Below are 27,434 nucleotides of genomic sequence, written 5' to 3'. Positions count from 1 at the left end.
AGTAGACTAGCAACCAAAGAAATAAGAGATACAGGCAGAATGGAGTGCTGGTAAGAGTTATATTGTGGAGACAATAAATACCATGCCCAAAGACACTAGACTAAGCCCCTTAAAAAGGCAGGTAAACTTTCTAGCCTTTCCTTTCTCCACTCATTGACCACCCCCAATTTCCCACCATGAACCCAGAGAAGACTACCTCTTCCCCTTGCCCCTTCACAACTGTGTTCCTCACCTTTAAACAACCAGTTCCTTATGTGTGGAATTCCCACTACCCAACCTCAAAAGTAGACTCAAAAGTTACCTCTGCTCTGAAGTTTTCTCTGATGAGAATCTACTGCACAGTGTCTGACACATAGTAGAAGATCACAAAATATTTGTTGAAATTAATGCATTTATATAGGCCTCCAAGACACCTTTATCAAAGTACTTACCACATTCTAATTGGTTATCTGATTTAAAAGTCTCCTACCCCATTTGCAAACCTAGTGCCTAGCTTAATGCCTCACACATAGTCATGCCTAGATGACTGAATGACGTTGACGTGGTCAAGATGATACATGGCTGAGGGCAGAGATCCTCAAAGATCATAGAACCCCCAAAAGTTGAAACAATTGAAGGAGTATCTAAAGAAACAGAAATCACAGAAGGGACCTGAAGAAAGACTCACAAAACATCTAAAATGGTAGGAGGGGGTGGACCAGAATTCTCCTGGTGGGAGCAAAAGGAAGCAGCTCTGACAAAACTTTAATGTCAGCATAAGAATCACTGGGAAGCAGATATGGCTCAACTGATAGAGTGTCCACCTACCATATGGGAGGGTCCAGGGTTCGGTACCCAGGGCCTCCTGGCCCATTTGGTGAGCTGGCCCACGTGCAGTGCTGCCATGTGCAAGGAGTGCCATGCCACGCAGGGGTGCCCCCCGCACAAGAAGTGTGCCCCACAAGGAGAGCCACCCCCATGCAAAAAAAAAAAGTACAGCCCACCCAGGAGTGGCACCACACATGAGAACTGACACAGCAAGATGACGCAACAGAAAACAAAAAGAGACACAGATTCCTGGTGCTGACTGACAAGAATGAAAGCAGACACAGAAGAACACACAGTGAATGAACACAGAGAGCAGACAATGGGGTGGGGGCAGGCAAGGGGAGAGAAATAAATAAAAATAAAAAAAAAAGAACCATGTCACTTGAACTTGTCTGTGACTATTCCATAAATTCCCAGAACATGACCTTTGGAAATGGTCAGTGTTCTTTCATTTGAACTAAAAGAAAATGATTAAGTCTTTGAACGTAATCACTGAACAGGCCAGGCTGACTTCACCGGAGCTAAGTACTGTACAAGCATCAAGAGGGGTAGCCAGGCTCATTTAACTGAGAACTGCAGGGATGCCACTACAGGAAAGCAGCAGCAATTCAAGCCACAGACAAGCAGGAAAAGCTGAGGATACAAATCTCTACTTATTTGCAGATTAGTGCTTTGATTTTAAATAAGAATAATAGTTGTCTTCTCATTTTCAATCACTTCAAACTAATTTTTAATTTTCCTCATCATTTCTTCTTTGACCAATGTGTCACTGAGAGGCACTGAGTTTAATTTCCAAATATTTGGTAGGTTCTCCCAGGTATTTTTCTGACATTGGTTTATATTTAACTCTGCTGTGGTCAGAGAACATACCTGGTGTGATTTCAATGCTTTTAAGTTTATTGAGACTTGTGTTTGGCCCAAAATTTTGGTCTATCTGTGTGATTTCAGGGTGAATGTTCCAAGGGCACTTGGGGAAAAAAAACATTTTCAGGACGGAGCATTTTGGCAAAATAAATAAAGTCAATTAAGACTAGTAGGTTGATAATCTAGATCCTTACTGATTATCTACTTATTCTGGCCATTATTGAAAGAGTATGTTGAAATTTCCATTTGTAATTATGGATTTGTTAATCTTTCAATTCTGTGAGTTTTTGCTTCATGTATTTCTTTTTCTATTTTTGGAGGAGAAAACTAAAATAAGAATTTCAACCTAGGTATTTTGATCATATTAGAAAAGTTTTTAAAACATCCAAATGACAACTTCACATGTAGATCACTGGCTTTTTAACTCTATTTGGAATCAAACTGAAATACCTCACCAAGCCTATTATGCCCTCTGCAATGTGGCCCCTAGTTTCCTTTCCAGACTCACCTCATCCTGCTCTCCCCCAGCTGTACTTCACTTACACTTGCATTTCAGTTCTTCTAACACTAAGCTCAATCCCTTATCAGGACTTTTCACCACTCCCCCACTTCCTAGAACATTCTTTCCCTGGATCTTCTAGACCTTCTGAGTTCAGCTCAAATACCCCTCTTCTTAGCAGGGTCTTCTGATTCTCACTCATTCTAGATCTCTCTCTCTCTTTCTCTCTCCCTCCTTTTCACTCTCCCATATCATCTTTTTTTAAAAGCACTTAAGAAAATAAAAAATTCTCTAGTAGTGAACATTGATTGTCACGGTGTGCCCTGAGGGGAGGGGGAGAGGTATAGCATAGATGGAAGCAGAGCGACTGGGGGCAATGGAAGTACTCCACAATATCATGCAGTGATGGATAAAGGATATGTTAGCTTACAACTAAATTGTGTAAAAGTCTATAAACTAAAATGTAAACCATAACGTAAAACATAAGGAAACTAAAAATCTAGAAATTTGTACAGTCTAAAATATAAACAATAATGTAAACCAAAATGGAACCATGTTTGATAGCTATGTTTCAAAATATGTACATCAGCTGCAATAAATATAACATGAACATGTAAAAAGATCATTGCTGGGGAATGCTGGGGTTTGCTGTTGGAAATCTGGGAGTCTCCTAAATTGTGTATGTGAATTACTGTGATCTAAAACTTTTTTGAAAACAAAATTAAAAATTAGGAAAAAAAAAAAAAAAAGAAAGCATGTAGACACTGAGGAAGAAATGAAAGAAAGTGCCTTGCCACTTTATGTACAGGGCGACACCTATTACAGTGACAAAAGCAAAACATTAGAAACAAAGTTTTATAATATTTTTCATTTTATTAATATACGAATTTATTTTTACTTTATTTTAGTATTTCTAAATGACTATGTATTCTATTTCTAAACTTTAAACCCATCACTATATTTCAATTTCCTATTAATTGAATTTGGCAATATATTAGGATTCATTCTTGAAGAAGTTTTGGACTACAGAGAGGTTCAACTATGGCAGGGGAGGAACTCTGGTGTGGGGTGTTATTGACGGGGGGCACATGGGTGCGGGGGAGTTCTCCAGGGCATGTATGTATATAGGGAACATAAATATGATATATGTTGGGTACCTTTATAGTAGTTACAGTTATAAACGTCAACTGAGGGAGTGCTGAGTTTCTACCCAGGGGAGCTCTGTCACATTCCCCAATGGAACAACAATAATTCCCCAAGGGCAACAGCAAAGATCAACAAGGAAGTATGGCCCAATAATGAACCCTTGATACTGATGACTGTGCTTAGGAGCATGTGTGCCTCAAATATGAACTAGGCCTAGAGCTGTAGAGTGCCTAACAGTTACCTCCTGAGAGCCCCCATGTTGCTCAAATGTGGCCACTTTCTAAGCCAAACTCAGCATGGGACATGACTCCTGGGGATGAGCCTCCCTGGTGCCTAGGGATTACTACCAATCACTACCCGATAAAGCAACTAGAAAGAGACCTCGAATAAAAGGGTCAACTCAGACCAGCAGAATATCTCAGTCTACATATTGGATCAAGTGTTAAAAACTGCTTTTTGACTTTGAATAAAAGGGGGAAATGGCAAAGACAAATGAGTTTATATGGCTAAGAGTCTTCCAAAAAGAGCTAGGAGGTCACTTATGCACACCACTTTTACTGAACCTGTAGTTGGTGCTAGGGATGGTACATACTCAGGAGACTTGAATCTCTGGACTGCCATGTGCCAGCTGGGGTCTAAGGCTCAGTAGAGTGGTGCCTTCTACGCTCTGGTTCATTGGTCTTACCTAGGTCAGCTAACAGGGAGGTGAAGATGGTCAACCACCACACCAGGGAATCAAGAGTGCCTAAAACTGCAACCAGAGGAATTGCATCCTTCATCCATGTGGTTTCTAAGCCCCTCTTGATCTAGTGGTGGAGAGGGCATCACCATACCAGCATCCACAGAACGAAGGAATAAAATATGGACTACTATGGACTTACTGATATTCTACTATAAAACTACTGTGACCAGCAATAGAAGAAATTTTAGCATCGAGGTGGAGGAAGTGGTCACAGTATTTGCTGAGGGCAGGGAGAGGGAAATAGAGATGTGATGTGGGGGCATTTTTGGGATTTTGAGTTGTTCAAAATGATGTTTCAGGGTCAGATGCTGGACCTTATATATCCTGTCATAATCCACTGAATGGACTGGCGGAGAGTGTGAACTACAGGGTAAACTATTATCTATGTAGTGCGGTGGTGTCCAAAATGTGTTGACCGAGTGCAATGAGTATGCCACAACGATGGGGGAGGTTGTTGGTGTGGGAGGAGTGGGATGGGGATGTGGGGTGTATATGGGAACATCTTATACGTTTTAATGTAACAATTTTTGTGTGTGATGTATATATCTTCAAAAAAATAAAATTTACAAAAATGATGAGGTGTGGGGATAGGGAGTGGGTTATATGGGAACCTCTTATGTTTTTTGTTTTTTTAAGGATTTATTTATTTATTTATTTATTTATTTCCCCTTCCCCCCGTACCCCAGTTGTCTGTTCTCTGTGTCTATTTGCTGTGTCTTCTTTGTCCACTTCTGTTTTTGTCAGCAGCACGGGAATCTATGTTTCTTTTTGTTGCGGCATCTTGTTGTGTCAGCTCTCCGTGTGTGTGGCGCCATTCCTGGGCAGGCTGCACTTTCTTTCGCACTGGGCGGTTCTCCTTACGGGGCGCACTCCTTGAACATGGGGCTCCCCTACACGGGGGACACCCCTGCGAGGCACAGCACTCCCTGCGCACATCAGCACTGTGCATGCGCCAGCTCTACATGGGTCAAGGAGGCCTGGGGTTTGAACCACGGATCTCCCATGTGGTAGATGGATGCCCTAACCACTGGGTCAAGTCTGTTGCCTGTTTTTTGTTTTTTGATGTAATGTTCCTTGTGATCTATTAACTCTAATTTTAAAAAATAACATAAATAAATAAAAGAAAATAAAAATTTATCATATGTACATGTTTGTTTAATTCTTTATTGCCTGCCTCCTCCGCTATAATATAAGCTGCATATGGACAAATCACATCTGTCTTATCCTCTACTATATTTGTAGCAACTAGAACATTAACTGTGACATAGACAGCTGAGGAGAAATAAGGAGGGGGAAGGAAGGGAAGAAAGGGAGCAAAGGAAAGGAAGAATGGTATGAGGGAAGAAGAGAGTTCAATAAAGGAACCTCAGGCGGTGGACTTGGCCCAGTGGTTAGGACGTCCGTCTACCACATGGGAGGTCCGCAGTTCAAACCCCAGGCCTCCTTGACCTGTGTAGAGCTGGCACATGCGCAGTGCTGATGCGCGCAAGGAGTGCCGTGCCACGCAGGGGTGTCCCCCGCGTAGGGGAGCCCCATGTTCAAGGAGTGCGCCCCGTAAGGAGAGCCGCCCAGTGCGAAAGAAAGTGCAGCCTGAGCACATGGAGAGCTGACACAACAAGATGCTACAACAAAAAGAAATACAGATTCCCGTGCCGCTGACAACAACAGAAGCGGACAAGGAAGACGCAGCAAATAGACACAGGGAACAGACAATCGGGGTGGGGGGGAGGAGGAGAGAAATAAATAAATAAACAAATCTTTAAAAAAATAAAAAACAAAAAAATGAACCTCTAATTTAGAATGTTTTTTATGTACTTCTTTAACTCAAGCTCTACTGTCAACATACAGGATAAGCCAAGGATTATTTTAACATACTACAGAAAAAAGCAGTAGTTTCTTCATGTTTGCTATATAAACTGAAGCTTTACTTTCTACCACAGCGCTGTTAAAATGCAGCAACAAGAAGAAAGATATTTTGCCTTTTGGATAAATTCTAGATCACCATGTTCCAGGCTGAAAGCAATTTACCTTCATCAGGCTGAAATTACATAAAGAGCAAATGAAGCATTACTAAGATTAGAACAAAATCTAAAGGGCAAAAAATAAGGGAATAATTTGCCTAACATGTTCACTTCATCACTGCAATTTCCTCAGATTTTGAAGAGTAAAAAGTAGTGACCCAACACCTGCCTACTAGATAATTGTGGAATGTATTTGCCAAATTTCTATATTTGAGCCACTGTAAATAGTATGAATGCTGATGAACTTTTTAGAGTTTATAACATTCAGGGAAGATTGTTACCAAAATATTTTGCAAAAATTAATACAGAGAAGTGTATTGTTTCTTATGATATTGGAATGAGTTAAGAGCTTTTGAAAGTATTAAATATGAGAGGTTTCTATGAGATATTTTGAAATTTAGCCTCAAAAAAAATAAAAAAGGGGTAAAGATAACAACAGAAGCAGACAAAGATGATGACACAGCAAACAGACACAGAGAACAGAAAACCGGGGTGGGGGAGAAAGGGAGAGGAATAAATAAATAATCTTTAAAAAAAAAGGAGGGGGGAATATGCAAAAAACCTTGCAAGAAATAATACTTGTCGTAGGATTTGCAAATGAGATTCCAATTCTGGGAAGGAAATACACTGGAAAACTGCAAAAAGCTCCTACTAATATTGACTAATTCTATTAGACATTTACTAAGAGTCTCCTAAGAGCCAGTGTCCTGTGCACTAGGTATGCAATGGTGAAGATAGAGTTTCCCCAGATGCGCTTATAGTTTTATATAAGAGACAGACAGCAAAGAATTAAATAGAATAATTATAATTTATGGTAAATGTATGAGGAAATAAAATATGATCCTGAAATAAATGATAAAAAAGAGGAAGATTTACTTCAGATAGAATGGTCAATAGGACCTCTCTGAGGAAGAAGTTGTGAGATGAACAAAGCACAGAACATGCCAGATGAAGAAAGACTAGAACATACACTCATAATAACACTTATTCAATACATTGTATTATAAGCCTTAGCCAGTGCAATAAAGCAAGAAAAGGAAATAAAAGTTATACAAACTGCAAAGGAAAAATTAAAACTGACTCAGTTTACAGACAACTTGGTTTGCAAAACCTACCTGTGAAGCAATTTCGAGAACGTATTAGTGAATTTAGCAAAACCACAGGATACAAGGTCATTAGCCAAGAATCAATTTAATTTCTACATAGTCACAGCACACAATTTGAAAACAGAATTTTAAAAATCAAATTCATTTGCTATTGCATCAAAAAAGCAACTAATATTTAGAAATAAATGAATAAAAGATAGGTAGGACCATTATGATGAGAACTCCAAAACATTACTAAGGAAAATTAATGAAGATCTCAATAAATGGAAAGATTCTGTGATTGCAAGACTTGGCATTGCTTAGATGTTAATTCTCCCCCAATGGATCTATACATTTAATGCAATTCCAATCATAATCCCAGCAAGCCTTTACAGAGAAACTTGCCTTTTGGATATACTCTCCATCACTGTGTTCTAGGCTGAAAGCAATTGACCTTTATCTTCTTTGGTCTCCTGACACAAATGCATGATGTTATAAAACATCAAATCAAAAGAAATGAACATTTTACAAAATATACTTTATAATTAGTCTGTAGTCTTTAAAAATGTCAAAGTCAAGAGGCCTAGCCAAAGAGGGATATGGAACTAGTTCATACTAATGATGCCTAAAGATATTGCAACTGAATGCAAGCATGATCTTAGCTTGGATCCTGGGGGAAAAAATAGCAAAAAAAATGATATTTTGGGAACTGAGAGAATTTGAATATGGCCTTTAGATTAATTAGACAACAGTATTTTATCAATGTTAGATTTCCTGATTTTGAAAATTATACTGGTTAACCTAAGAAAATGACCTTCTTCTTAAGACATACAGACAAATAAATAATAGTAAAGAGGTGCAATGTCTCCAACTTCTAAGTGGTTCAGAAAAAAATCATAATGAAAAAGATAGAATGATAAAGCAAATGGGTACAAATGTATAAGAACAGTGAAACTATTTAAAGGGCACGAAGTTTTAGTTTTCTCTAATATTATAATAGTATATATTTTTCAACTTTAAAAAAGAGGTCTTGGAGTAGTTAATTTCCAGAATCTCTTCAACTACAAGGTTCATTATTCTAAATGAAATAAAGCAAATCAAAGTATAAAATCATGGAATGACGAGTGAAAAGTACTTAAGCATAACTATCATGAGCTCAGAGAGAAGAAGAAAAGAAAATGGACAGAAGCAAGCTGGCTAGTAGAAAATCTTCAAAATCAGGAGCAAGCACCTAGACAGGAAAAGAAGCCAGTAACATGGCAGTTTAGACTACAAATAACCTAAGAACAGATGATGAACACTTGCCATAATTCTGATGTATAAAATAACAAAAGCCCTAAGAATCAAATTATTTTTAATGCACTTCTTTTTAGAGTTTCAAAAATTTGTCAAAAAAGCACTAAAACACAAAGAATAAACTATTTTTAAAGAATTCCTTGAAATATGAGTATCAACCTTTTTTACAGAAAGATTATGGAATCACAATAATGCTAACTTAAAATTTATTTGAGAAATCAATTTATTAAATGCATGAATTCATATATTTAGTGAGTACCCATTATTAGTAAAGTATTTCTAAGTACTAGTAACGAACAACAGGAAATTGAAATTTAGCGATTTATGGCACCATTTATAACACCAAAAAAAAAAAATGGAACCTTTAAGAATAAACCTAACAAAATGAATGCATGATCTGATGATGAAAATTAGAAAACACTGATGAAGGAATCTAAGAAAACACAAATAAAGGGAGAGAGATACCATGTTCATAGGACTCAATATTTTTAAGATGTGAATTCTTCCCAAATCAATGCCAGTCAAAATTGAATAGGAATTTTTCTGAAAAATCAATAAAATGATTATAAAATTTATATGAAAAAGCAAAGGAACTAGAACAAATTGGGGCGTGTGTTAGAGAGTTCAAAGTATTTGATTTCAAGACTTATTATAAAGCTACAGTAATCAAGCCAATGTATTTTTGGAGAAAAGATAAACATATGGATCAATGGGCAGAATTCAGTCCAGAAATAAATGCACACATATATGGCCATTTGATTTTTCTTTTTACTGTTTTTTGGATAACTGATTTCTAGAAGGGGTATAAAACGATTTAAAGAAAAGGGTAAAGAAATTATTTTCAAAATTGGTGCAGAAATAATTGGACATCCAATTGCAAAAATATGCAATTCCAAACACATCACATACAAAAATTAACAGAAATGAATCACAGACTTAAATTTTTAAAGTTCAAACTATAAAATCTGTAGGAAAAAAATATAAGAAATCTTTGCAACCTTAAGCAAAGATTAAGTCTGACATGATTTATACAACGAAAAGTTGATAAATTGAACTTCATCACAATTAAAAACTTCTGCTCTTCTAAAGACACTAAAATGCAAAGACAAGGCACAGATTTGGAAAAGAAAATTGCAAAATAGATATCTGACAGGAGACTTTCATCCAACATATATTTTAAAATTCTCAAAACTCAATTATAAGAACAAACCAACATTAAAAAAACGAGTGAAACATTTGAACCAACACTTCACCAAAGAAGATTTATAAGTGGCAATTAAATACATGAAATGATTCTCAAAATCATTCGTCCTTAGGGAAATTCAATTAAAACCACAAGAAGGTATCACTATACACTAATTAGAAGGGGAATGGGAGACAATACCAACTGCTGCTGAAAATATGAAACAATTGGAAATTTCATAGATTGCTTCTAGAAATGCAAAATGGTACATGTTGGAAAAAACAATTTCTTATTAAGTTAAACAGATCTTTATTAGTGTATCCAACAACCCCACTCCTAGGTATTTAACCAAGAGAAATGAAAATGTATATTCATACATTCACACAAAAATCCACATGCAAATATATATAGTACATTTTTCATTTTGCATATATAACGTCCAAAGTCTCTGAATAACCCAAATGTGAATGGACAGAATGTTGAAGTTTTTTCTAATAACATCTTTCAATAATGTAACACCTATTCTTAGCTCAAAAACCAGATCTTCATATGGAAGATAAAATCATTCACACATATAGGCATAAGACTAAAATAAGTAATTACAGGGAAATGGGACTTGGCCCAGTGGTTAGGGCGACCGTCTACCACATGGGAGGTCCGTGGTTCAAACCCCGGGCCTCCTTGACCCGTGTGGAGCTGGCCCATGGGCAGTGCTGATGTGCGTAAGGAGTGCCCTGCCACGCAGGGGTGTCCCCCGCGTAGGGGAGCCCCACGCGCAAGGAGTGCGCCCCGTAAGGAGAGCCGCCCAGCGCGAAAGAAAGTGCAGCCTGCCCAGGAATGGCGCCACACACACTTCCCGTGCGGCTGACGACAACAGAAGCGGACAAAGAAACAAGACGCAGCAAACAGACACAGAGAACAGATAACAGGGGGAGGGGGGGGATTTAAAAATAAAGAAATCTTTTCAAAAATAATAATAATAATTAATTACAAAGATTCTTGGTATACAGAGGTTGGAAACAGCTACTGCTCTGACACATCCAGGAAAGACAAGTGAAAAGAAAGAAAATCTTAAACTGACAAACAGAAAAGTAAACTCAAAAATAATGAAAAAAAAAAAAGCATGCAATTTATAAAAAACAAAATCTCCCCCAGAGGGTGTCACATGCCTTCTAGTTGAGGATTACTAACCCAAATTTCTAATAAATAATTCTTCCATTCATTTTTTTCTTCCAAGTTCCAATAGGAGTAAATAAATATAAAGGAGAATGAATATTTAATTATATTTATATATTTCATGTAAACCTTAAATATACCTATTTTTATTTGACTTTCTTCCATTCATTTTTTTCTTCCAAGTTCCAACAGGAATAAATAAATATAAATGAGAATGAATATTTAATTATATTTATATATATATATTTTTTAAAGATTTATTTATTTATTTTATTTTATTTCCCTCCCTCCCCCAGTTGTCTGTTCTTGGTGTCGATTTGCTGCGTCTTGTTTCTTTGTCGGCTTCTGTTGTCCGCTTCTGTTGTCGTCAGCGGCACGGGAAGTGTGGGCGGCGCCATTCCTGGGCAGGCTGCTCTTTCCTTTCACGCTGGGCGGCTTTCCTCACAGGCGCACTCCTTGGGCGTGGGGCTGCCCCACGCGGGGGACACCCTTGCGTGGCAAGGCACTCCTTGCGCGCATCAGCACTGCGCATGGCCAGCTCCACACGGGTCAAGGAGGCCCGGGGTTTGAACCGCGGACCTCCCATGTGGTAGACGGACGCCCTAACCACTGGGCCAAAGTCCGTTTCCCTATATTTATATATTTCATGTAAACCTTAAATATACTTATTAAACAAGAACTTTCACCTCTTGATTTAGAACATTACAAAAGGAGAAAAATATAAATGAAAAACAATTCAAGAATATTGTAAATAGATATACTGAAATCCAAGTTATCGATCCCACACCCAATTTATATTCAGCACATAAATATTCTTCCAGAGTGTCAATAAAACATTCTTAGATTAATTAATGGGATCATTCCTTTAGAAAATGGAGAGATTTGGGCCTCTGAATATTAAGAGTCCAAAAAACAAAAGCACAAATGGTAATGAATGTGGCCAAAGAAAAATTCATGAAATGTTCCAAGCAATTGGCTCAAAAAGCAAGAAAGGTCACTGAGACTGAAGGGAAAATGTGAAAACATAGTGGCAAAAGAATTATCTCTACACCCTTCCAACAGATGGATTGCTTTTGGTCTTTTTAAAACACTTTATTATATAATGACAGGAAAGTTAAATTTCTGGCTCTATCACAATACTAATTACCCTTTCCAGATCGTGGTCAGTTTTTTCATTTATCAAAGCTCTGGGTACATCTAATAGTAAACAAACAAACTGGCAGTTAAAGTGAGATTTACAACTCTATGATGAAACTGAGAGCTACGTGAGTATATACTTTGGATGGACTGTACAAGGCATGGAACTGTATAATACAAAGAACCCTGTGTTGGGTGGTGGACTGTGTTGACAGTACAAATTATGAGAATGTTCTCTCATGAACTATAGCAAATGTACAATACTAATACATGGTGTTAATAACAGGATGGTTTCTGGAAAAAATACACCAAATGTAAGCTATAGACTATAGGAAGCAGTAACATTTTGATGATGTTCTTTCATCATTTGTTAACAAATGTTTCAAAACAATGCAAGGTGCTGGTGGTGGGGTGATACATGAGAGTCCTGTGTGTTATGCATGATTGTTTTGTAAGCTCACAACTTCTCTAATTAAAATAATAACAATAATAATAATGTGGTATATATGGCACTTCTGGGCAAAGGTTATTAAGAATTCAGTCTGATTTCTTCACCCTCTTTTTTCCCGGATAGATACAGAGGACTCCACAGCACTAAAGGACAGGAGCACCAAGAGAGGGAAGGAGCTCTGTTCTCTGAAGCAACACATGTAGGGAAGCTTTGAGCTAAGCTGGCACACCAAATGAGAACGAAACGTGTATGTGTAAAGTCCCTGATTTTCTGGGGTTTCTTTGTTAGCAGATTCTTGTGCTACCTTCTAATACAATGAAAAGGCAAATTCAAATATGAACTCTTATTTTTCCATCATACCATCTATACACACCATCTGCTTCGGCCTTTGTCCACTTAACAATGTACAGTACCCTGGATACCTTCTGATATGTTATGGAGAGCTGTTTCATTCCTTTTTACAGCTGTATGGCATTCCATTGAAATAAGGAATATCATACTTTATACAACTTGCTCCCTAATGATGAACATTTGGGTTGTTTCCAATATATTTATTTATAAAACTGCTAAAATAAATAACCCTCTACATACATTTCTTATGTATCCAAGTGTATTTATAGGACACATTCCTCAGAGTAAGCCTGCTGAGTCAAAGGCTATATACACAATAAAACAGATATGGTCAAATTATCCCCCAAAGGAGTAGTACCTATTTAAGCTCCCACCAGCAATGGATAAAGGTGCGTGTTTTGAAACCCACAGCCAGGCCAGCAGTATACTATTAAACATGTGGCTATTTTGTCAATTTGAAAAACTAAAAAATAATATTTCAGAATTCCTTTAATTTGCATTTCTCTTATTCTTGAATAAGGCTAATCTCTTTATATGCCGAAATTACATTTGTTTTTCTTTTTTTATGACCTGTTTTTCCATAGCCTCTTCCCATTTTCACTCTGGATTACAGGTCCCCGCTTCTGGGGGCCGCTCTGTGCTGCAGCTCCAAGGCCCTGCAGCTCTCTGCTCCCAGACTCTTGGTCATGTGAGCCTGCCTGGTCCCATCTGGTAGATGAATCGTGTCCCCATTTCTAGCTCCTTGTCATGACCCAGCATTAATGGAAACACCTCTAGTGCTTCCCGTGAAACATGGCACTGGCCTTTGGAACAGACAGCCAGTATCTTGCGAAGGATGCAGCTCTTCCTATTCCAATAGACAGCTCTTATTTACCCATTTATCTCCCTCACCAGGCTATGGGCTACATGAAGGAAAGAGCCTGCTCTTGTATATATTTCTCTCTAGTCCCTGCCCAATTGTTAGGACTCAATTGTATCAATAAATACTTGATGAATTTACTAAGAAGAAGATCAGTATGGCCTGTGGTGTGGAAACGGATTTCAGGAATAAACTAGTTTGGAGAAATTAATGGGCAAGAGAAAGAAAGAATGAACAAATATGTAGGGGCAGGCAATTTAAGTTGAGATAAGAAAAGAGTGAGACTTCAAATTTGGACAGAGCAAGTTCCTACAGGGGACCGGTGGAAAGTATGCTTTCTTACACCATGGAGAACTGAATGTCCTAAGAGGGCTGGACTTCACCCAACACGAAGAAGCATCATTTAAAAGAATACCAATACTAGGTATTTATCAGTTATACAATACTTAGTGTTTGGTGCAAGCTTTGAAATGCCAAAAGCCTGCTGGGGAATAGTTTTCGCTCTAAGTGGGCAATTGTTTCGTGTTGTTTTTTTTTTCAAATAAATACTCAGCTCTCAAATCCAGACCTGAGGATTTTGGAGCAGGGGCTTGTTCTACACACAGAAGGCCGTGAGCTAAGTTGGAAGTTGCTAAAATGAATTCTTATCCCTTTCCATGACTCTATTACTCTCTGCTAAACAACATCATCCACCAATACACCTGTCCCCTGACAGCCCTTTGCATCTCATCTTGTTCCTTAAACCAACCTAAAAGAGGTTGATCCCTGCCTGCTTACCTCTACCCCCTGAATATTTCTACTAGAATGTGAAGATGTCATAAAAATCCTTCAAGGAGCAAAAGAATATAATAATAATAGTGTGCAATGCCAGGTGGTGACACTGCCAGCACCAGCCCCTCTAGGGACCACACCGTGCGAGAAGGCGAGCCCCTATTGTGAACGCTCACCATCACACCCCTTGCCTGAGGCTGCCTCACCTCAAGTCTCTCCCCCTTACTGTTTACATAGTTAATGTGAAATTTAATGATTATGAAATGACTACTTACTAGAGCAATTGGGGGGGCTTCTGTAATTATTTTGCCCAAATTCATTTTAACTTATAACCAACTAACTATAGGAATTGTCAATTCAGTGATACAAAAATTTTTTTCAAGGTACATGGTAAAAACCTCAAATAAGAGTTTATTCAGGAATTTTTAAAAGACATTTATGCCAGTGGCTTATACCATCCCCTAGAAGTGAGGATGCAGCTATGGGAAGCTATGTTGGCTTTATCCATGAACTCTCCTCCCAACATTTGTGCAAGGGGAGGACAAGTGACACAGCTGCTATTCAATGACTTGCCTACTCAAAACAGCCGTCCAACTGCCCCATTCTATTTTCACAACTATTCATCTCATCATCCATCCCAACACTGCACAGACGCTTGGGGGGTTATGGCTACAGTGATGGAGGAGACACTTGTGTGCATAATGATGGACTATTACTTACACTGTCATCATAGTAAGAAAATAATCATATAGTATACAAATACACTCTTAGCTTAAATGCTACCAATAAGACTTTAATAGGGAATAGCAGCTGAAAGGGTTTCACACTGAAACAAAGTAAACAAACAAACAAACAAAAACATATCAATTCCTCTGATGTGTACAATGCTGAGCTAGACACCTTGGAGTTACAAAGGGAAAAAGCAAGAGATTATCCTTGTTCTCAAGGGATTTATATTCCAGTCTGGGAAACATTAAAGTAGTACTTATCAATACTATATTTTCCCCAGTAAGTGCCAAATAACTGCTATGTACGTAAGTGCATCAGGAACACTGGCCAACAGATTATTTATGGTCAGAAATTAAGGGGTTTAACTGAGACACAAATGGGTAGGTCTCTGAGAAAGGCAAAAGCAAGAGAAAGTGGTGCAAAGAGAGAGGCGGAACGAGTGAAGGCGTAAGGTGATGGCACATAAAGACACATCAGTGAGGGTAAGTGTTAGAATACAAAGAAAATTAAAAGATGAGGTCATTAACTCGAATGACAGTAACAATTGGAGCTTTATCCTGTGCGGGTAATGAGGACAGGTTTAGACCAGAGCGTGACATGACAGAATGGTATTTTACAGATTACCTCATAACAGCTGGAAAAAGAAAATAGTAAGAATTGGCGCACCAGTTAGGAAGGGCCTGAACTATCAGGATTAGGGCAACAATGGTATAAACTAAAGTGAGGGCAGTGGGAGTGGAAAATGAGAGACCAGGAAAGAAGAGTCCACAGGGCCTACAGACATTGGAACAGGGGTGGCGTGGCGCACAATGGCACCGTGACATAAAGAGGAAAGGAGCCCGTTTTGTATGTTGGGAGGTATGTTGGACTCCTCGTTCTGGTTTTTCTGACTGAGGGAGGCAATGGTTAGTGAGGTTTTGGCTTTGTTCCAATGGAAGCAAGGGCAGCGTATTAAAGTGAAACGTTCATTAGGCAAATGGACTACAGACCAAAACCAGCTGGCTCACCAAGGCTAGAGACACAGCTTTGGTAGCACGCAGAGGTCACCTGTGGGAGGGGACAGGAGACAGCGAGGGGCAAGACAAGCAGAAGGTGCAGGGCCTTGCAAAGCAACACGTGGGCTTGAAATGGGAATAGTCACAAATCCACCATCAGTTCTGTTACTTTGTCTCATCATTTCACCAGTCAGGGTGCTAACTCATCCTAAAACCTGGCATTTAAGTTCTCCTTGAGACTTCTTTCCCCCACTGCCCACACTGATGAGCCTACCGCTTTGGCTCTACTTCCCAAATCCACCTTCTTCCTGCAGCCTCCACCCTCAGCTACTTCCTGCATTACATCCTGGATTACTGCAGGGGCCTCCAAACTATCTCCCTGCTTCCGTTCTCCCACTCTGGACCCCTGACAACCCATTCTTTGTAAAAGAGCTAGAATGAACTTTAAAACATGAATAAGATCTGATCAAAACCTGCCAAACTTCCATTACACTTACAACAAAATTCGGACTCTTCCCCCGACCCCTGCCTCAGCCCCACCCCAACTTTCTCACCCCCATGGGCTTTCTGGCAGTTTCTGAAGCACACCTTGCTCTCTCCTGCCTCTGGCTGATAACAGTGCTGTTCTCTCTGCTGAGATCTTCCTCCAGATCTTCATGCCGCTGGCTCCTTCTCCTCTCTCCATCTCAGCTCGAATCACTTCCTTAAATAAATCTGCCCTACGACTAATTAACTGTCTCATCTATCTATCTCCTGGCACCCTATTTTTAATTATTCAGAAAGCACTGAGGAGATGTTTGGACCTAATTAATATTCACAACCCACAGAAATCAGTTGATCCCTATATCCTACTCAGGGCTGGAATAGCTTAAATTCTAGTTCCTACTGTATGCCAACAAGCCAGTCAACTCCACGCCAGTGTCCCTTAGTTTCCTCACCAATAAAATGAAGGGACTGGAACAGATAAAACTTAAAGGCCTAATGTGGGCTTAACATTCTACGATTTCATGAATGAAACAGGAATCCATTTTTATTTCATTCCTTTTTTGCCATCGTTTTTATGCTTATTTTTACAATTAGAAGAGGAGCAAAAGATGAAAGAAAGAAGGGGAAAAGATAAAGGAAGAAAGGTAGGAGGGAGGAAAGAATAAAGGAGAGAAGATGGGTGGGAAGAAGGTTTTATAAAGAAAACCAACTGCAATTTTCCTAAAATTTATATAATTGTGTGATATATATGTATTTGAGAACAAGCTATTTGTCTCCTATGTTTTAAAACTGCTAAGAATTTACCTATCCATATAAAATGATAGTGTTAAGGCTGTTTAAATGCTTTGTATATGTGCATAAATATACACAAAGGTTTGTATGTGTATTTATTTGTTGATTCATATATATTGTTTGTATTGCATACAAAAAAGTCTAGAACAGTGCTTCTCAAAGTGAAATCCCCAGGCAAGCAGCATCCGTATCACCTGGCAACTTGGAGAAGCAAATTCTGGGCCCCAGCCTACTCTGTTGCAACAAGATCTTGAGGTGCATGCTAGAGTCTGAGAACGTCTGGAAGGACACATTCCAGACCATTAATATTTGGCACACTACCAAGGAGTGGGCTTAAGGCTCCAAGAGGGAGCAATGGGAAAGATTTCCACATTTTCCTTTGCTTGTATTTTTCTATCAAGCATATAGTATTATTTAAAGCAAATGTAAAAAGAATGAGTGAAACCATTAATGCAGTTGTTTAACATAAATGAGAAGTAATAACTTGGGCACTAAATGAATTTGACTATAATTAATATTAGCTGATCTGATTTTTCTAAAATAAAGTCATTTCTAAGTTAACACATTTCCTTTAATGCTGATAAGAGTTCTCTCTAGTCAACATGGAACAATTAAACTGGTCTACAGAAGGCAGTCTCTAAATTCTGAAACTGAAATTGACTACAAAACTAGATTCCCTAAGAACCCCACCAGATATATCTGATAGGGTCTTCGGTCTAAATTTTAGTTGACTGTCTCTTAACAAAGGATGTAAAAACTCAGCAGTTAACACTTTCATCAAAATATTACAATCATTTATTGATGTCTTTATAAATGATATAAAATGTCTTTATAAATGACAATGTACTATAAATCATGAATTATCTATACATCTTTAGTGAAATTTAAAACTCAAAATAAGTATCCAAATAATATAAACTAGACAGATTAGATCACATTATTCAACCAGGCATTAAAATGGTATAGAAAATATTTGCTAAATTATGTTGCCCATTTTTTAAAATTTCTCTCTCTATATAACAATTTATACAGAGTTCAAACTCCAAAACTTCTCTCCATGCATACAAAATTTTTATTTCAGGTTAAAACTGCATACTATGATTTTAATCCTATAGGTAATTCATGCTTAAAATAGAATTTTATCCCAAATATAGAAATGATTAAAGTAAAACATGTTTCTTATATTTTTGTTATCCAAATAACAACTTTAAAACATAAAATACCTGTTTTTCATAGAACCACACTTTGTGGGAACTACAAATTAACTATACTGTTTTGACCTGGCAACAAACAGCTACTCAGGAAGAAATTAATCACCACTTTATAAAAATTCAGGCACTAGTTAATCTGAACTCTACCCTTACCCCATAAAATAGTTGGTCTACCTATTAGGGGAAACTTCCAAAAATTACTGAGTCATGATTAATCAGTTTAATATAGTGATCAAGTACTGGAGTTTTAGATTGCAAAAGACTCCAACTCGGTGAGATCAATTCAGCTCAGTTCATTATTATTTGCAAGACAATGAGCAAGTATGTAAAATGTGGCTAACAATTACCTGTTGCTCTGTTATTCTGAGGATGAAATGAGATCATACAGGTAAAGCGCTGAGCATCTAATGGCTCAATAACTATTATCATTCAAACTGTATTGCTATAGCTTTTTTCAAAAAGCATTTCCTTCTTATATTTACCTTGGCTGGTGTGGGTAATCTGGAAACCGATCATTATCTATGCATCACTGTGTGAAGTTATAACAATGATGTCGTATGTCTTGGATCTTTCGGGTAGTTTCAGTTTCAAATATTTAATGTATTTTCCTACCACGAGCCAAATATTTTACTTCAAAAAGGAAGATTAGAAATTTACACTTTAGGGTACAATACAGTAACAAGGGCCAGACTTAACCTCCCACCATAAATAACCAGAATACTGTACAAAAAATATGAAAGAATTATTTTCATACATGGGAAGGTTTGTAGCCCTTAAGGGAAGGGAAAGAACTTGGGGTGCCCAGGATGGGCGAGCACTCTTCCAGGAGGCACTTTCCTGGACGGTGATGCCAAGAGGGGGAACCCAAGCAGCGCATGGTGATCTTGCTGAGGGGAGGGGCCCAGGAGTTCAGGGAAGTCCAGGCACCTGGAAACACTAACCAACAATAAAGAAACCAAAGAGGTAAAGCTGGCAAGCTAGCAGTGGCAAGAACGTAACAAACTAAAAATACTCAAACCAAAAGAAGACAGGAAAAGGAGAAAAAAGGAACATAGAAAACAAACAGGAAGAAGGGAGATTTAAACCCAATATTGATAAGTATTTAACTGTCAATGTTCTAAACATTCTAATTAAAAGGCAGAGATTGTTAGTTTGGATTAAAAAGGCAGTCTCAACCATATTCTGCCTAAAACAAACACACTTTATAGACACAGATGGGTTAAAAAGTAAAAGAATGGAGAAAAGATATACTATACAAACAGGAATATCTAGAAAGCTGCAATCACCTTAATATGAGACAAAGTAATCTTGAGAACAATGTTACCAGGGTTAAAGAGGGACATTTCATAATAATAAAAGGGCCAATTCATCAAGAAGATATAACAACTGTCAATATAAATATGTGCATATTGTAGAGGATCCAAAAATTCATCTCAGTATTTCCCAAAGAGAAATGACAATGTATATTCACAAAACTTGTATACAAACATCCACAGCAGATTTATTCATAACTGCCCCAAATTGGAAACAACCCAATTCCATGAACAAGTGAATTGTATTAAGCCCACGCAATGGAACACTACTTAGCAATGAAAGACATAAAATACCAGCAGATTCTTGGGTGAATCTCAAGAACTTTATGCTAGCCTAATAAGCCAGACTCAGAACTGTTGGATTCTGTTTATGTGAAGTTCTAATAAAGGAAAATGTGATCTATTGTGATTGAAAGCAGACCAATGGTTGCCTAGGGGTGAGTGGAACTGAACACAAAGGAGCAAGAGTGGATTTTTTAAAGTGATGAAAAGGATGTCTATATGAATTGTGGTAGTTGGGAGAAGGATGTACATATGTGTCAAGACTCACACTCTACACTTAAAATGGGTGCATTTTATTGCAGGTCTAAATAAACCTGGTTTTAAAAAGTAACAACAAAAGCATACAGCATATCAATCAGTAAATCAAGCATAAGTAACAAGAGGATTCATATGTATTTGATACCTCATGAGGAGGAAATCAGGCATATTCTGAAAATATGAAACTATAAAACAACATTGGAAGGAAAGGGCCTAAATTAGTGCCACCAGTAAGCTGTTCTATTTCAAGTTCTTTTCCATAACCAATTCCAAACCCATGTATTGGTTTAAAGGTAGAAGTCACATAACAAAACTAATTTAAATCTTCTTAAATAGTCATTAAATCACATGATAAGCAAATGTATTCCTAAAGAGCAAACACTAAGGCCACCAAAGATTTTTCAATTCTTTGTTGAATTGAAAGAATAATTTCAGTTATTCTTTCATTGATACACAAATGAATGAATTTATTTCTTTAAAAAGCTGTGCTGGTTTCTCCCTTTGCTATAATCCATGTGGTGCAGCAGTGCTCCAAAATGTATTCACCAAATGAAATGAATGTGCCACAATAATGAAAGAGGATGTTGATGTGGGAGGAGTGGGGTAGGGTGGGGTATAGGGTATATGGGAACCTTTTATATTTTTTAAAGTAACATTTTTTGTGATCTATGTATCTTTAAAAAAAAAAAGACAAATATTTAAAAATTTAAAAAAATTTTTTAATCAAATACAAAAAAAAAAAAAAAGAATGCAAAGGAGGTAGGACAAAACATCAGCAAATAACCCACTGTGCAAATCAAGCTATTAAGATGCATGAACGAAATCATCACCCCACATTCTCAACCTTTTATCTGACTCCTTCAACTTCTGGCTCTAACTGAAACCTGAGACCACTGGTCCCCTGCAAACCCTTTCTTCTCCCTTCTTCTCACCCATGACTTATTCTCTCCCACCCATATTGTATCACAAATCCAATTCTTTACAAATCCTTTAGATTCTATCTTCAAAATATCTGGAATTCCATGACTTTTCACCACCTCTTTCACTCTACCTTACCCCATTCCAAAAGTTACCACCATCTCACTCTGAGGAAAAGCCTATGGAGTCCCTCCAGCTTCCCACTCGCCCTTAGTCAGCTCCCTCCGCGCCAGGCCCCCAGGCTTCCTGGCAGTTCCTCTTCCCAAGGCTCCAGGCCAAGGGCCTTGCCCCTGAACCCTCTCCCTGGCACTCGTCCCACAGATTAGGACCTGTGTGTTGGGCTTCCTCACCTCTCTCAGGTCTTTGTTCAAACATCTCTTGTTAAGTGAGGCCTTCTCAAAGGACAGCTACTTAAAACTGTCAGGCATGACAGCACTCCCTGCCTCTCCTCTGCTCTATTACTCTCATAACACTCAACACCATGTGGATGGAATAGATGCTGCTTATTTGTTGGTCTGTCTCTGCCATAGAATGTGAGCTTCATAAAGGCACGGATTTCAGTATTTGTTTGCTGATACATTCCCCAACTGCCTACAAGAATACACAGTAAACACTTAAATTCATTGCATGATTGAATTTTTAGCAATAAATTTTAAGCAAAGCACATCTCTACACTGCCTGGTTTGACTTTGACTAGAAGTAGAAATATTAGAATAAAAGCATAAAACCCTCAGAAAAGGCATTTCCAAAAGAGCTAAAATCAGGGGATATTGGGAAACGGACTTTGGCCCAGTGGTTAGGGCATCCGTCTACCACATGGGAGGTCCGGGGTTCAAGCTCCGGGCCTCCTTGACCCGTGTGGAGCTGGCCCATGCGCAGTGCTGATACGCGCAAGGAGTGCCGTGCCACACAGGGGTGTCCCCCGCGTAGGGGAGCCCCACGCGCAAGGAGTGCGCCCGTAAGGAGAGCCGCCCAGCGCGAAGGAGGGAGCAGCCTGCCGAGGAATGGCGCTGCCCACACTTTCCATGCCGCTGACGACAACAGAAGCGGACAGAGAAACAAGACGCAGCAAAAAGACACAGAAAACAGACAACCGGGGGAGGGGAGGGGAATTAAATAAATAAAAATAAATCTTTAAAAAAAAAAAATCAGGGGATATTTGACAATGCAGTGCCACCTTGCATTTCAAAACCACTGAGGGTTCTTAAATCCTAAAAGTATCCAATCATTCTCCACTGCCAGTTCAAAAAGCAAAATGAGTAACGTTTCCTATATAGATGATGTTGAACACATCCTTGGTATCCTATAGCAATAAATATATTGAGACCCCACACTTGTTTAGATTGCTGGCACATACAATTATTTTCCTAAAATATACAAACCCTGGCAGGCAGAGAGCAAATGAGTTCAGGTACAGGTGCTAGCTGATTAGCCAGACCTACCTCTTGGCCAAGAAAGTAGCTTCCCTATATTTGCCTTGGGTTTTATATTCATGCCTCAGAGAAACAGCCAACAGCCTTTTCCATGAATCTCAGGGATTCCTTGGCTGTAGTGAACACATTTAATGACTTTTCAATACTTCGATGCAAGAAGCTGTCAGTTTCGCACGCATACTTTCCTACATAGCTTTTGCAGGTGAGCTGGTTGAGGAAGGGAAAGATTCTATGGCCTAACACTTTCTTGGTCTTCCTCACACAGCCCTTTGTTTAATGAGGCACTCCCAGTGAAATAGCCAAAACGCATCTGGAATGGGAATGATTTCATTCTGCAAAGCACATAAAACAGACCACTGACAGGGAGATCTTTGTGCATTGGCCCCAAATTCTGGATTTTAGTATCATTATATATTGAATAGGAACTGCATAGTCAATGTGTAATTTAAAAACAAGGTCATTCCATATGCAAGCTGGTTTTCGCATTTTCTTGGCTAGACAGGCAGTTTAAGCACAACCCTGAAGACCCAGGCTTCACATCCTTGCTCCGCCCCTTCCACAGTAGACAAGCCTGGTCACTCAGTATATAAGGCACTCAGCGCAGTGTTTAGTACGGAGATAGCCATCATTGTCTTAAACTTAAAATTTTGCCATCTAATATTCCCTGAGCTCAGCTAGATTCGCTAGCCTACAGGTCAGGTGTCTAGTTGTCAGATCCCGGTCGATGTTCCTATAGCTCTGGTGGTTTTTAGATATTAAAGGATTGTCTTATTCCAGTAAAACATAGCTTTCCTGAATATTTTTGGAAGTGAAACTTACAGCTGCTCTTAGAACATGAATGATGGCTTTAGAAAAAGGAAACTAGCCCAAATAAACTGGTTTTTTAAAAAGGCATCCAAAGTTTCTGGCAGAACCGCTTTGCCTCTTTATCTTCTTTGAAGGCTGATATACTTCAATCCCAAATCTCTCCCATGTCCCAAATGTTCACAGGGGCAGGTGGTGTCTAACTAGCTTGGGCAGATGCTATCAGTAGGAACTAAAACCCAGACATGTTTAATGCAACAGAGATAATGAAGTCAGATAAAAAGACTGCCTGGCCAGTATGTTTTAAAGTTACGCGCCGCTCCCCCCCACCCCCACCAGGGTCTTTCCTTCTCCAGCAGCATTTTTACTAAGAAACGTACTTGAAAATGTACAGAATCAGTAATCACAATCTACCTTAGGTTCTCCTCACCATTTGCTGCATATTGCTACATTGCCTTTGCAATTGAAAATCCAATTAGCTGTGCTCAGTCAAGTGTTTATCTCTGTTATTTGAAAATTTAAATGGCTCTTTAACTCTTTCCTTCACTAAAAGTCTCCACAAAGGCATGGATAATTGATGCACAATTGATGCCGCCCACAGTTTTTCTTCCCTTGTGGTGGTTGGTTACTCTCGGCTGCACAAAGATAAGAGAGGGTGAGAACCTGGCTTGGAGACTGTCAATCTGAAGACATTTGTCAGGGTAAGGCTGTTCACTAGGAGAGAAACAAACACTTCCCAACAAAGGTAGAAACAAAAGGAAAAACAAAGAGAGATGCTGGTTCCCATGTTAAGATATTGCTCTCCACAGCCATATGGAAAAGTGCTCAATTGGTTATAATTTAACCCCAGCCTCTGGGTCAGAATTTATAAAGAGGCTATAATCTAACCCCAATCTTTGGGGTCAGAAGGTCTATTATGCTTTAAAGCATAATATACTTCAAGCAATTTTTATAAATTATAAAATTGATTGGGAACTTTGTACTTTGAAAGTGACAAAAAAAAGAAATCCTAAGATGCTTTGTTATGTGTCACTTGTGTTTTTAATATTTCTGCGGTCTTATAATTCCAATTTCCTAGGACATATCTGTGTCCATCTTTAATTTCTGTAGAGACTACTCAGAAATTCAAAAAAAGGACTTTGTAAGGTAATAAATTGTTTTTCCAATGTGTTGTTTTTATGCAAAAAAAACACACTCTCATTTTCACAGCCCTGGTAAGTATATTTCTTCTTTCTTAACCCAAACACCAAGTATAATATATGCATTATTTCTAGAAAATGCTATTTTAAATCATGCTAAGTATGTTTGAGACCAAAACTAAAAAATATTTAAGAAATCAAAGTGAAAAGTAAATACTGAAAAAAAAAGCCAAAGGTATCCAGATTGGAAGAAAGAAGTAAAACGATTTTTATTCACAGACAACAGGATCCTTTATGTAGGAAATCCTAAGGAATCCCCCCCAAACACCTACAGCTAATAAACCATCAGCTAGATCAAAGAATACAAGCTCCGGATACCAAAAAAAAAAAAAAAATGATTCTATTTCTAGTACTAGCAACAAACAATCAGAAGTGAAATTAAGGAAACAATTCCATTTAAAGTGGCATCAAAAAGAAAATAATACTTAAGAATAAACTCAACAAAACAAACAAGACTGAAAACTACAAAACACTGCTGAGAGAAATTAAAGACCTAAATAGAGAGACATTTCATTTTCATGGATTGGAAGCTTTAATGTTGTTAAAATGCCAATGCTCCCCAAATTGATCTCCAGATCCAATATAATCCCTATCAAAATTCCAGCAGGTTTTTTGGCAGAAATTGAAAAACTGATTCTAAAATTCATTTGGAAATACTAATGACCCAGAATACCCTAAAAATTTTTGAAAAGAGAAGAACAAATTGGGAGGATTTTTACTCCCCAATTTCAAAACTTATTATAAAGCTACCATAATCAAGACAGTGTAGTATGGGCTTAAGGACTGACATTTAGATCAATAGAACAGAATCACAAGCCCAGAAAAAGCCCTTTCCTTTATGGTCAGTTAACCTTGAACACAGATGCCAAGACAATTAAATGGGGAAAGGATAGTCTTTTCAACAAATGGTGCTGAGACTATTGGATATTCACAGGTGAAAAGATGAATTTAGAACCTTACCTTACACCATGCACAAAAATTAACTCCAAATAGATAACAGACCTAAATTTAATAATTAAAACAATAAATTATCTGGAAGAAAGACAGAAGATAATCTTTGTGGATCTCAGTTAAGCAAAAGTTCTTCTATATGACACCAAAAACATGATTCATAAAAGAAAAAAATGTATAAATTGGACTTCATCAAAATTAAAGCTTTTTGCACTTTGAATGTTAACATGAAGGAAATTAAAAGACAAGTCATTAACTAGAAGAAAATATGTGCAAATCATATACACGATAACATGGATCCAGTTAAAACACAGTAATAAGACAAAACAATTTTTTAAATGGGCAAAAGATTTGAATAAACATTTCACCAAAAAAAAGATATACTATATCTAAAAAACACAACATGCTCAATATCATTAACTGTGAGGGAAATACAGAATAAAACCACCAGGAGATACCACTTCAAACCCACAAGAATGGCTATAATCAAAAAGACAGACTACAAGTGTTGATGAGGATGTGCAGAATCTGGAACTCTCATAAATTGCTGGTGTGAATGTAAAATGGTAAAGCTACTTTGGGAAACAGTTTGGTAATTCTTAAAACGTCAGACACGAACTTACCATACAACCCAGCAATTCTACTCTGAAGTATCTACCCCAAGGGAAATGAAAACATACTTGTATACATACGTATGTTCACAGCAGCAATAATTCCAATAGCCAAAAAGTAGAAACAACCCAGATACTCATCAACTGGTGGATGGATAAAGAGAATGTAGTCTAGCCATAAAAGAAATGCTATTCAGCAACACAACAGAATAAAGTACTGATTACACACAACATGGATGAGCCTCAGAAACCTTACTCTAAGTGAAAGAAGCCAAACGCAAAGGACTGCATACTACAGAATTCCATTTACATGAAATGTCCAGAAAAGGCAAAACCTATAGACACAAAAAGTAGATAGTGGTTGTCTTGGGCTGAGGAGGGGAAAGGGAGTGTTAGAGATTCCCTCTCACTAGGTTTGCAAAAATTAACAAGCTATGACTCAGTTCCCGAAAACATGCATTGAGGAAAGACAAGTCCCCCCCCCACCCACCCAAGCCTACGTGTCTGAAAGCATGGCACTTCCTCAAAGGTTGAACAAAGAAACCATATGAAAACGGGAATAAAGGGAGATAAAGACCTTCATTCCCTGCAGATCAAAGCAACACCTGCTCCTCTAGCATTCCAAGAAAACATACTCCCTAACCCACTACCCTCTAGCCATACAAGGGAAATTTTTCACCTCTAGAGCTTCCTATTGGCCCCTGCACCTCATTCAGACCCTCAACTCCCTCCCACTGACCATCATTTCCCCACCTAGGAATGTACTGTATAAATTCAAATCCCCCCCCCCTTTCCAGAAGCAGGCTGAAGTCTCTCTTCAGACCCCCCGCCATGCCAGCAGGGAGCTGAAGTCTATTCTTCAGACTCCCTCCACTGGGAGAGCTTCCCAATAAACTTTCTGCCTGCAATCAGTCTCCATGCCCCAGTGAGCATGCCCCTTTTTTCCAACAGGGAGTTAATGCAAATGGGCATGAGAGATCTTTTGGGGTGTGGAAATGTTCTCAAATTGAGTTGTGGTGATGGTTATATGCCTGTAAATTTACTGAAAATAATTAAGTAATAAC

General features: G+C 38.3%; 1 protein-coding gene across 1 annotated transcript in view; it reads right to left on the bottom strand.

The window, feature by feature from the left end:
* Positions 1-27,434, bottom strand: part of GRK3 (G protein-coupled receptor kinase 3) — a 152,508-nt gene that overhangs the window by 79,118 nt on the left and 45,956 nt on the right. The window lies entirely within an intron of this gene.

Source organism: Dasypus novemcinctus, chromosome 19, assembly GCF_030445035.2.
Source record: "Dasypus novemcinctus isolate mDasNov1 chromosome 19, mDasNov1.1.hap2, whole genome shotgun sequence".
Classification (NCBI taxonomy): domain Eukaryota; kingdom Metazoa; phylum Chordata; class Mammalia; order Cingulata; family Dasypodidae; genus Dasypus; species Dasypus novemcinctus.
The sequence above is the reverse complement of the archived record's forward strand: the minus strand, read 5'-3'. Positions and strand labels throughout refer to the sequence as shown.